This window comes from Carcharodon carcharias, chromosome 15 (assembly GCF_017639515.1).
Source record: "Carcharodon carcharias isolate sCarCar2 chromosome 15, sCarCar2.pri, whole genome shotgun sequence".
NCBI classification, from domain to species: domain Eukaryota; kingdom Metazoa; phylum Chordata; class Chondrichthyes; order Lamniformes; family Lamnidae; genus Carcharodon; species Carcharodon carcharias.
In genome coordinates this window covers 102876946-102886374 of record NC_054481.1, presented here as the reverse complement: position 1 = coordinate 102886374, position 9429 = coordinate 102876946, and positions in this window count along the sequence as shown.

Sequence of the window (9429 nt, the reverse complement as noted above, 5' to 3'; positions counted from 1 at the left end):
TATCCGAACTCCATTTCCCTGCCTTCATTCTAGGTAATCTGGGGAATGGGTGGCTAAAGCTGGTTCATTCGAATACAGGATTCTATACACATTCAGCTGCCTGCTAGGATATTTCTCACAGTGAAGCAGATATCAGCAAAGTGCAGATGAGATCTTCAATCTGAGATGGGCAAAATTTCCTGGTGCTTCTCTGATGAGGGAATCCAACCTGCTTTTCACCTAAAAAGGGCATCACTCTCAATTTTGCATTCTCATTGATTTTCACCTCCGCTGCAGGTCAGGAGGGTGATGGACGGGCAACTGTTCCGCCCACCCAATGGTACCGCGGGGAGGCTTGATTAATTTTTGTGGTCGGGCTTCACTTAAATAAAAGCGACGAGCTGCCAGCCCTAGTTATGTTACATGGAGAGGCTAACGAAAGTGGAATTGTTCTCCACTTATCAGAGGAGGGAAGGTTAAGGGGAAGTTTAATGGACATGTTGAAAATCATGAAGGGTTTTGATAGAATAAGTGAGGAGAGCCAGTTTCCAGAGGCAGAAGGTTTCATAACCAGAGGGCTAAGATTTAAGGCAATTGACAAAAGAGCCAGAGTTGCCATGAGAAAGTGTGTGGACATGAGGAAAGGAGCAGCGAGTTGTTGTGATCTGGAATGCACTGCTTGAAAAGGCTGGTGGAAGCAGATTCAAAATAAACTTTAAAAAGTGATTGGAGAAGGTAATGGGGAAAGAGCAGGGGAACTGGACTCATTGGATAGCTCTTTCAAATATCCAGAACAAACACAATGGGATGATCGGCCTCCTTCTGTGCTTAATCACTCTATGATTCCACAAATGTGCTGCTTAGAGTCAGCTTGCCATTCGGGTGGATGAAAAATATGACGGGCCAGTTGCCTGTTGCCACTTAAAAATGGCCAGCAGCTCTTATATGGGAGGTGTACTTTACAAAGGTGGTCAGTGGATGTTGCACTATGGGTAGGGTGACATTTTTAAGGGCATCCTGATTTTCAGATTGGGCTATGAAGATTCACGTAGAACAACTGATGGTGGACCTCGTTCCTTCAGATGGGCAATTCAGCAAATCAGTTAACAGGAATGGACAGAGCAACAGGTCAATGCCAGTAGCTTAATTCCTAGAAATTGGCCGCAACACAACAGGAAATGTAATGTAGGAGAGCCCAAAGTTAGACTCCTTGTTACACCTCTCATTCTCTGTACAGCTCTGTAACGCCATACCTTATCCCCAGCACTTACGAACATACGAACATATGAGATAGGAGCAGAAGTAGGCCATTTGGCTCCTCCAGTCTGCCCCGCCACCAGGGCTGATCTATTCATCTTTTGAGTTCTACATTCCCATCTACCCCCAACAACCTTTGATTCCCTTGTCTAACAAGAATCTATCTACCTCTGCCTTAAAAATATTCAATGAACCCACCTCCACCGCCTTCTGAGGCAGAGAATTCCAAAGTCCCACAACCTTCTGAGGAAAAAAATTCTCTCAATCTCTGTCCTAAAAGGGCGACCTCCAATTTTAAAACCGTGCCCCCTGGTTCTAGACTCACCCACAAGAGAAAACACCCTTTCCATGTTCACCTTGTCAAGAGTGTTCTGGATCTTATATACTTCAATCAAGTCACCCCTCACTCTTCTAAACTCCAGTGGAAACGAGCCCAGTTTGTCCAACCTTTCCTCATAAGACAACCCACTCATTCCCGGTATCAATCTGAACCGCCTCCAATGCATTTACATCCTTCCTTAAATAAGGAGACCAAAACCGCACACAGTGTTCGAAATGTGGTCTCACCAATGCCCTCTATAGCTGAAGCAAAACATCCTTACTTTTATGTTCAATTCCTCTTATAATAAAGGATAGCATTCCATTAGCCTTCCTAATTACATGCTGGACATTCATACTAACTTTTTGTGACTCATGCAAAAGAACAATGCCCAGTTATAACCTCTTTAGTGATTGACTCTAACACCTTCCCCACAACAGATGCCAAGCTAACTGACCTATAAGTTTCCTGTTTTCTGCCTCCCTCCCTTCTTGAATAGAAGGGTGTCAAACCCTATCTCCCTCACTTCCCAAGGCCCTCCTATAATTACAATGGGACATGTTCCTATACGCCCTCTGCCTCCATTCACTCACTGCTATTGCCCTCACAACAGCTTTTTGCTTTTACCCACAGTTGGTGTGTCCATTGGTCAGCACGTACACTGAAATGAGCTGCCTCAAACATCTTCAAAACCATTAAACGGGACATGTATTAACCCACTCTAAATCCTCTTGCATATTGGCCTCAGGTGGGCTCCGAGCTCCATCATCTGCTCCACCTTGGACAGGCATGTGACCAAATGGGTGGGGGCTTCAGTTGTACCTCAGAAGTCCTACAGCCTGCTATCCCACCGATTGGTGAGCAGCCACCTGGTAGTATGGTGAGGCAACAGGAATGGGTTCTGCCATCTGCTCCCAGGATGACAGCATGTCTGCACTCTCACCACTCCTTCAGAGTCACTGAATAATTGTGCAGAGCAGAGATTTCTTCACGTAATGATTAGTACACCAGTTGAAAGAGGTCAAATTAGAAAGCCACTATCAGCCACTATCAGCACGTTCTTTAGTCTTTAACACTTGCATTAACACTCCCTTTGTCTTGTGTCCATGATATCTTTGTCAATCTCTCCTTAGCTCCCATCTATCCCTGACCTTCTACTTTGCTCCACCTGTTCCACCCACCTCTTAAACAGTATAAAATCTATCACATTTCTACGTCTCTTTAGCTCTGAAGAAGAGTCATGCAGACTTGAAATGTTAACTCTTCTCTCTCTCTACAGATGCTGTCAAACCTGCTGAGTTTTTCCAGTATTTTCTGTTTTTATTTTAAATCAGAAGGTATCAGTTTTAGCTCGGTGGTAATATTATATAACCTTTGATTCAGGTTATAGGTTTCAGCTCCATTCTACACTGATCAGATCTGCTGCTGTCACATCCCAACAGGCTTGAATTTCCTTACCTTCAGTGGATGGTAAAATTCAGGCGGAGGGTTACAACAGTGGCCGCTCTAACCCTATCAGTTTCCTGCTGGGTCAAAATAACCCACCTTGAATTCACAATGCAGACTAACACCTTACCTGAGGAATGAGGAAGCGCTGCATCATCAGAGGTACTGTCTTTCGGATTAAACATTAAACCAAGCTCCCATCTGTCTTCTTGCATAAATAAAAGGTTTTGAAGAAGTCTAGCAGACTTCTCCCAGTTTCTTGGCCACATTTATCCCTCTCATTTCTGTTTATGGGACCTTGCTCTTTGCAAATTGATTGATAGACTATGAAGCACTTTGGGACACCCTGAAGTCACAAAAGGTGCTATATAAATGCAAGTTCTTTCTTTAACTAATATCTGGAATGGGTGGATTGTCTTATGAGGAAAGGTTGAACAGACTAGGCTTGTATCCGCTGGAGTTTAGAAGAGTAAGAGGTGACTTGATTGAAACATATAAGATCCTGAGGAGTCTTGACAGGATCAGCGTGGACAGGGTGTTTCCTTTTGTGGGACAATCTAGTACTAGGGGGCACTGTTTAAAAACAAGAGGTCATCGATTTAGGACAAAGATGAGGAGAATTTTTTTTCTCTCAGAGAGTTGTGAGTCCTTGGAACTCTCTTCCTCAAAAAGCAGTGGAAGCAGAGTCTTTGAATATTTTTAAGGAGAGCTAGATAGATTCCTGATAAGCAAAGAGGTGAAAGGTTATCGGGGGTAGGCAGGAATGTGGGGTGGAAGTTACATTTAGATCAACCATGATCTTATTGAATGGCAGAGCAGGCTTGAGGGGCCAAGTGGCCTAGTCCTGCTCCTAATTTGTATGTTCTTTAAGAGTAACATGAGCGTCAATTGATAATTCCTCTTGCCTCCCATTACTTTATTTTTGCTCATTTTTTCTTTCCTCCTCCTCTAAGTCACAGCAGAATATTCATACCTGGGAGGCCCATAGAGCCTCCTCATTGATGTCCACAGAGAAGGCAGTGTTGGCAGTACTTTGGAGCAGACCAATTATCTGGCATTTGAGCAGGCAGCTTATTTCATCTATGAGAAGGAAGGGAATCAACTTAAATTCAAGTTCCCAAGTCAAAAAACTCTAACTAGTTCCCCCAATCAGAAGAAATTTATGACTTCATCGGCTTAGCAATAAATATTTTATTATAATGTCAGTTAGTTAGTAACAAAGGGCATCCAATTAAGGGCATTATTCATTTAGGAACAAGGAGTATTATGTTATGACTTCAGTTATTTAACAAAATGTATCATATAGTCATTTGATAGTACAGAACTTGAGTATTGCTGAAAAAAGAGACATGTCAAAGTTTTTCATCTTGCAAATTGTTGTTTTCACCATATATTGGTATTCTTGTGAAGTATCCCGATGAGTGTAAAGCAAAAAGTTTTGACATGTCTCTTTATTCAGAAATACTCAAAATGTATCATATTGTGATATTATTAACTTAGTAACAGGCGAGTATTTCATTCTGACACCAATTATTTAGCAATAAGGAGACCCCTGTTTTGACATAATTGACTTAGTCAGGAAGTATTCCATTATGACATCAGTGCCATGGCAATAGGAAATAACTGAGCATTATTTAGATATCACAGGACACCTCATGAAAGCATAACAGATTGAAATGTCACCAACACCACATCTCACTTATTTCCTCCCAGTTTCTTCCTCTTCACTAAATAAAGACATTGAGAAATACTTGCATTGATGTACAGTTCCATGGATCCAACTCATCCTCCTGTATTTGCCAAGTGGCCACTTTCCACATGTGAACCTGGAAGCTGGGTGCTGGCTGTGTGACTGTAGACAAGGTCACAACCAAGTCTGGTGCTGTCATCATCCATTGGCAACACACTCTCGGTTCCAATGGGACTCACTGGCTTGCAATCAGAAATGTAAATGGGGTATTTTATGACTATCCAAACATGCCAACAAGACCTCAGAGTAATATCTCATCAGAAAGCTAATGTAACATTCATTTGATTCCTATTTGAAACATCAGCCTAGATTGTGAGCTAACATTCTGGAATGGGTTGTTTTGCGGGTGTGGGGGTGATGTTGAACCTGTAGAGTAAAGGGTTAACTCTAATGGTACCTACTGAGCATGTGCATGATGAGCTATGTCATAGTGATGTCACTAACTCATAGGAGATGAGTGTGAGGTATTCCAGAGAGTAGCTCCAGCTATGTCTTGGTCCGATTTAACATTTGGAAATAGTTAGCATGTAAATAAATGCTTTTGAATAAAAGACTATTGCCTCAAGGAAGATCTCTTCTAGAGTAAGAAGCCAACAAATAATGAGATAAAGCCACACTAACAGAGAACCTAATGCAAAAGTGAAAGAGTACTCCCAACTCAACCAACAAATACTAATCACTTAAGACTATTACGAAGGAAAGATGATCAATAATGTCTGAGATACTTCAACATGACAGAACGCTTACCATGTGTTTGATAGATTCAATAGTAACTTTCAAAGGGGAATGGAATGTTAAATGAAAAGGATAAAATGTGCAGGGCTATGAGGAAAGAGCAAGGACCAATTGGATGGCTCTATCGAGGAGCTGGCACAAATAAGATGGACCAACTGCTCTGCTTCTGTGCTTACAAATCTACAATTTTGTTGTTTACATCCAGGAACATTAGTCATGGATAAAGACAATTTAAATGCTGATTTTTCCATTCTGTATATTGAGAGGAGTAGTGAGTGAGAGCAGTAAGTGAGAGGAGGTGACTGGGAATGTGATCTCACTGAGATAACCATATAAATAATTTCACAGATAGGCAGGGAGTTGATTTACACCTGATTGCTTGCGAAATTCAAGAGAAGATCTGGGTGTAATTTCCTGTATGATCGAGGAATACAGACTTAACATTGCTGGTTAGCCTGCTCATATGGTAATCCTAGCCCCACATTAATTCCTGTCTGGGGTCAGAGTTATTAACTCTGTGTTTAAATGCCAGGGCGCAACATGCAAAGGAGTTGTAGGTGAGACAAGGTCACTCAAATAGAAGAAAACAGAAACAAGACGAGTGTGGATGTTGTGTTTAATTAGTCACACTGGCACTTCATGCTGAGGCAACAACATGATCAGATATAATACAGCCGATACTGGAAATCGGAAATAAAAGGAGAAGATGCTGGAAACACTTTGTCGGGTTGACAGTATCTCTGGTGGGAGCACCAGGGTTCAGACCATTGACCTTTCATCAGAACTGGATGAAGTCAAAGATTCAACAGTTTATAAGCAAGTACAGAGGCAGGGAAAAGGAGGGAGGGGAGGAAAGGATAAAAGGGGAGACCGATGATAGGTTGGGGGGTCTGATTAAAGATCTTTATCGCAAGGATGAATTGTTATGACTGATGCAGTTGGTAAAGCAGAGTTATTTAAAAATCCCAGAGGGAAACTTTAAACAACTGTCAAAACCTACAATTTTAAGTGTTATGTTTGAGATGTGACTCTAAATTCAGGAATCAGACCACCAGTTCTTGAGTTTTTACATTAAACTAATTGAAACATTTTATTAATTTACACAGGTTAAAAATATATATACACATCACTACAAATTACTACCATCATAATTTTTAACAAATTCCCAAACTAATCTCCATTAAGGCAGCAGCAACCCATAAACTTAACTAAACACCAGGCAAAGCATTTTCTCCTTACAAATTCAAAATGAGGTTCTTTTCACAGTGGAGCCAGTTGGAGGTTTGCAGCTGCCTTTTGATCTCACATTGCCTCTGCTCTGCACACCCAAAAACTACTGAAGTTATAATTACCACCACTGATTGAATTCAAATCCTCATTGTCTCACCAGCCTCTTTGAACTTCACCTTTTAACAATGAAAACCCATTCACTGTGCCAATTTTGTTAGTAATATAAACATATGGCTACTAGATAGGCATCAAGTTTTCACCCCACTTCTTGAATGCTCTATTCAAAAAATGCAAATGCATGCTATCTCTCTCTTCCACATCAAAACTAGTACCCATCAAAGCATCCAGATTAGCTGGCTTTAATCCAATTAAGACACACCCACAGACTAAACATTTATTTTAAAATAAAAATATTTTCCAAAATATTATATACATTAATAGCTTCATGACAGAATGGACAATAAAAACAGGGAAGTCTTGCTACTGTTGAAATGGGCATTGATGAGATCACACCTCAGAATACTGAGTACAGCTTTGGTCTCCTTTAAAGAGGGATATACTTACATCAGAGGCAGTTCAGAGGTGGTTCACTAGCTTGATTCCCGGAATGAAGGGGTTGTCTCATGAGGAAAGGTTGAGCGGGTTGGGCCTTTACTCATTGGAGTTTAGAAGAATGAGAGGTGACCTTATTGAAACACAGAAAGTTCTGAAAGGGTTTGACAGAGTAGATGCTGAGAAGATGTTTCCCCTCCTGGGGGAATCTAGAACTAGGAGCAGGTGCAAACCTATACCCCATGGATGCAGCAGTTCAAGAAGGCAGCTCACCACCGCTTTTCCAAGGGTAACTAGGAGTGGGCAATAAATCCTGGGCTGGCCAGCGATGCCCACATCCCATGAAGGAATTTTTAAAAACTGTTTAAAAATAAGGGATCTCCTATTTAAGATGAAATGAGGAGGAATTTCTTCTCTCAGAAGGTTGTTAATCTTTGGAACTCACTAGCCCAGAGAGCAGTGGAGACTGGCTTTTTGAATATATTCAAGGCTGAGTTAGACAGATTTTTATCCACAAGGAAGTGAAGGGTTATGAGGGGCAGGCAGGAAAGTGGAGTTAAGGCCACAGTCAGATCAGTCATGGTCTTAATGAATGGCAGAGAAGGCTGGATGGGCCGAATGGCATACTCCTGCTCCTATTTCTTACATCTTATGACAAAAGCGATGATGGTGCAAAACAAAAGACATGGTAATGGAACAAAAAAATCAAAAGATTAATCCACAGGAGTTATAAATGGCAACAGCACTTGCTGTCTGAGAAAATGATAGTGGCAATTATAAACTGAAGTTCTCAGTGGGAAATAGGGAGAGATGTAAGGTGGAGGGAACATGTCAATCAGCATCTGTTCACCTGCACCCACTGAAAAATCGTTAGTGAAAAGCCAGGGCCTAAAGTTTTAATAACTGTGGATTGAAACATAGCAACTCACCACCAGACCTGCTCCTTCCTCAACTCATTTACAGTCTGTCCTTTCATCGGCTCTAACCTGCTTATTTAATGTTGTCAGGTTAAGTAGTATACCAATACCCACTGGTCCTCGAAAGAAATCAAAGAAAACTCCAGATTATCCATCCACCCTTATAAGCCCATTAGCTGAAAGAATTAAAATTGACATTTTAGAAACTGGCAGTTCAGTCAGAACCATGGACAACAGAAGAGGAAAAGCAAAACAAAAACAGAATTACCTGGAAAAACTCAGCAGGTCTGGCAGCATCGGCGGCGAAGAAAAGAATTGACGTTTCGAGTCCTCATGACCCTTCGACAGAACTTGCGTTCGAGTCCAAGAAAGAGTTGAAATATAAGCTGGTTTAAGGTGTGTGTGTGGGGGGCGGAGAGATAGAGAGACAAAGAGGTGGAGGGGGGGTGGGGGTGTGTGGTTGTAGGGACAAACAAGCAGTGATAGAAGCAGATCATCAAAAGATGTCAACGACAATAGTACAATAGAACACATAGGTGTTAAAATTAAAGTTGGTGATATTATCTAAACGAATGTGCTAATTAAGAATGGATGGTAGGGCACTCAAGGTATAGCTCTAGTGGGTTTTTTTTTTATTTTATATATAATGGAAATAGGTGGGAAAAGGAAAATCTTTATAATTTATTGGAAAAAAAAGGGGAGGGGGAAACAGAAAGGGGGTGGGGATGGGGGAGGGAGCTGTAAAGTCCCTAGTCGGAAGATGAGGTGTTGTTCCTCCAGTTTGCGTTGGGCTTCACTGGAACAATGCAGCAAGCCAAGGACAGACATGTGGGCAAGAGAGCAGGGTGGAGTGTTGAAATGGCAAGCGACAGTGAGGTTTGGGTCATTCTTGCGGACAGACCACAGGTGTTCTGCAAAGCGGTCGCCCAGTTTACGTTTGGTCTCTCCAATGTAGAGGAGACCACATTGGGAGCAACGGATGCAGTAGACTAAGTTGGGGGAAATGCAAGTGAAATGCTGCTTCACTTGAAAGGAGTGTTTGGGTCCTTGGACGGTGAGGAGAGAGGAAGTGAAGGGGCAGGTATTGCATTTTTTGCGTGGGCATGGGGTGGTGCCATAGGAGGGGGTTGAGGAGTAGGGGGTGATGGAGGAGTGGACCAGGGTGTCCCGGAGGGAGCGATCCCTACGGAATGCCGATAAGGGGGGTGAAGGGAAGATGTGTTTGGTGGTGGCATCATGCTGGA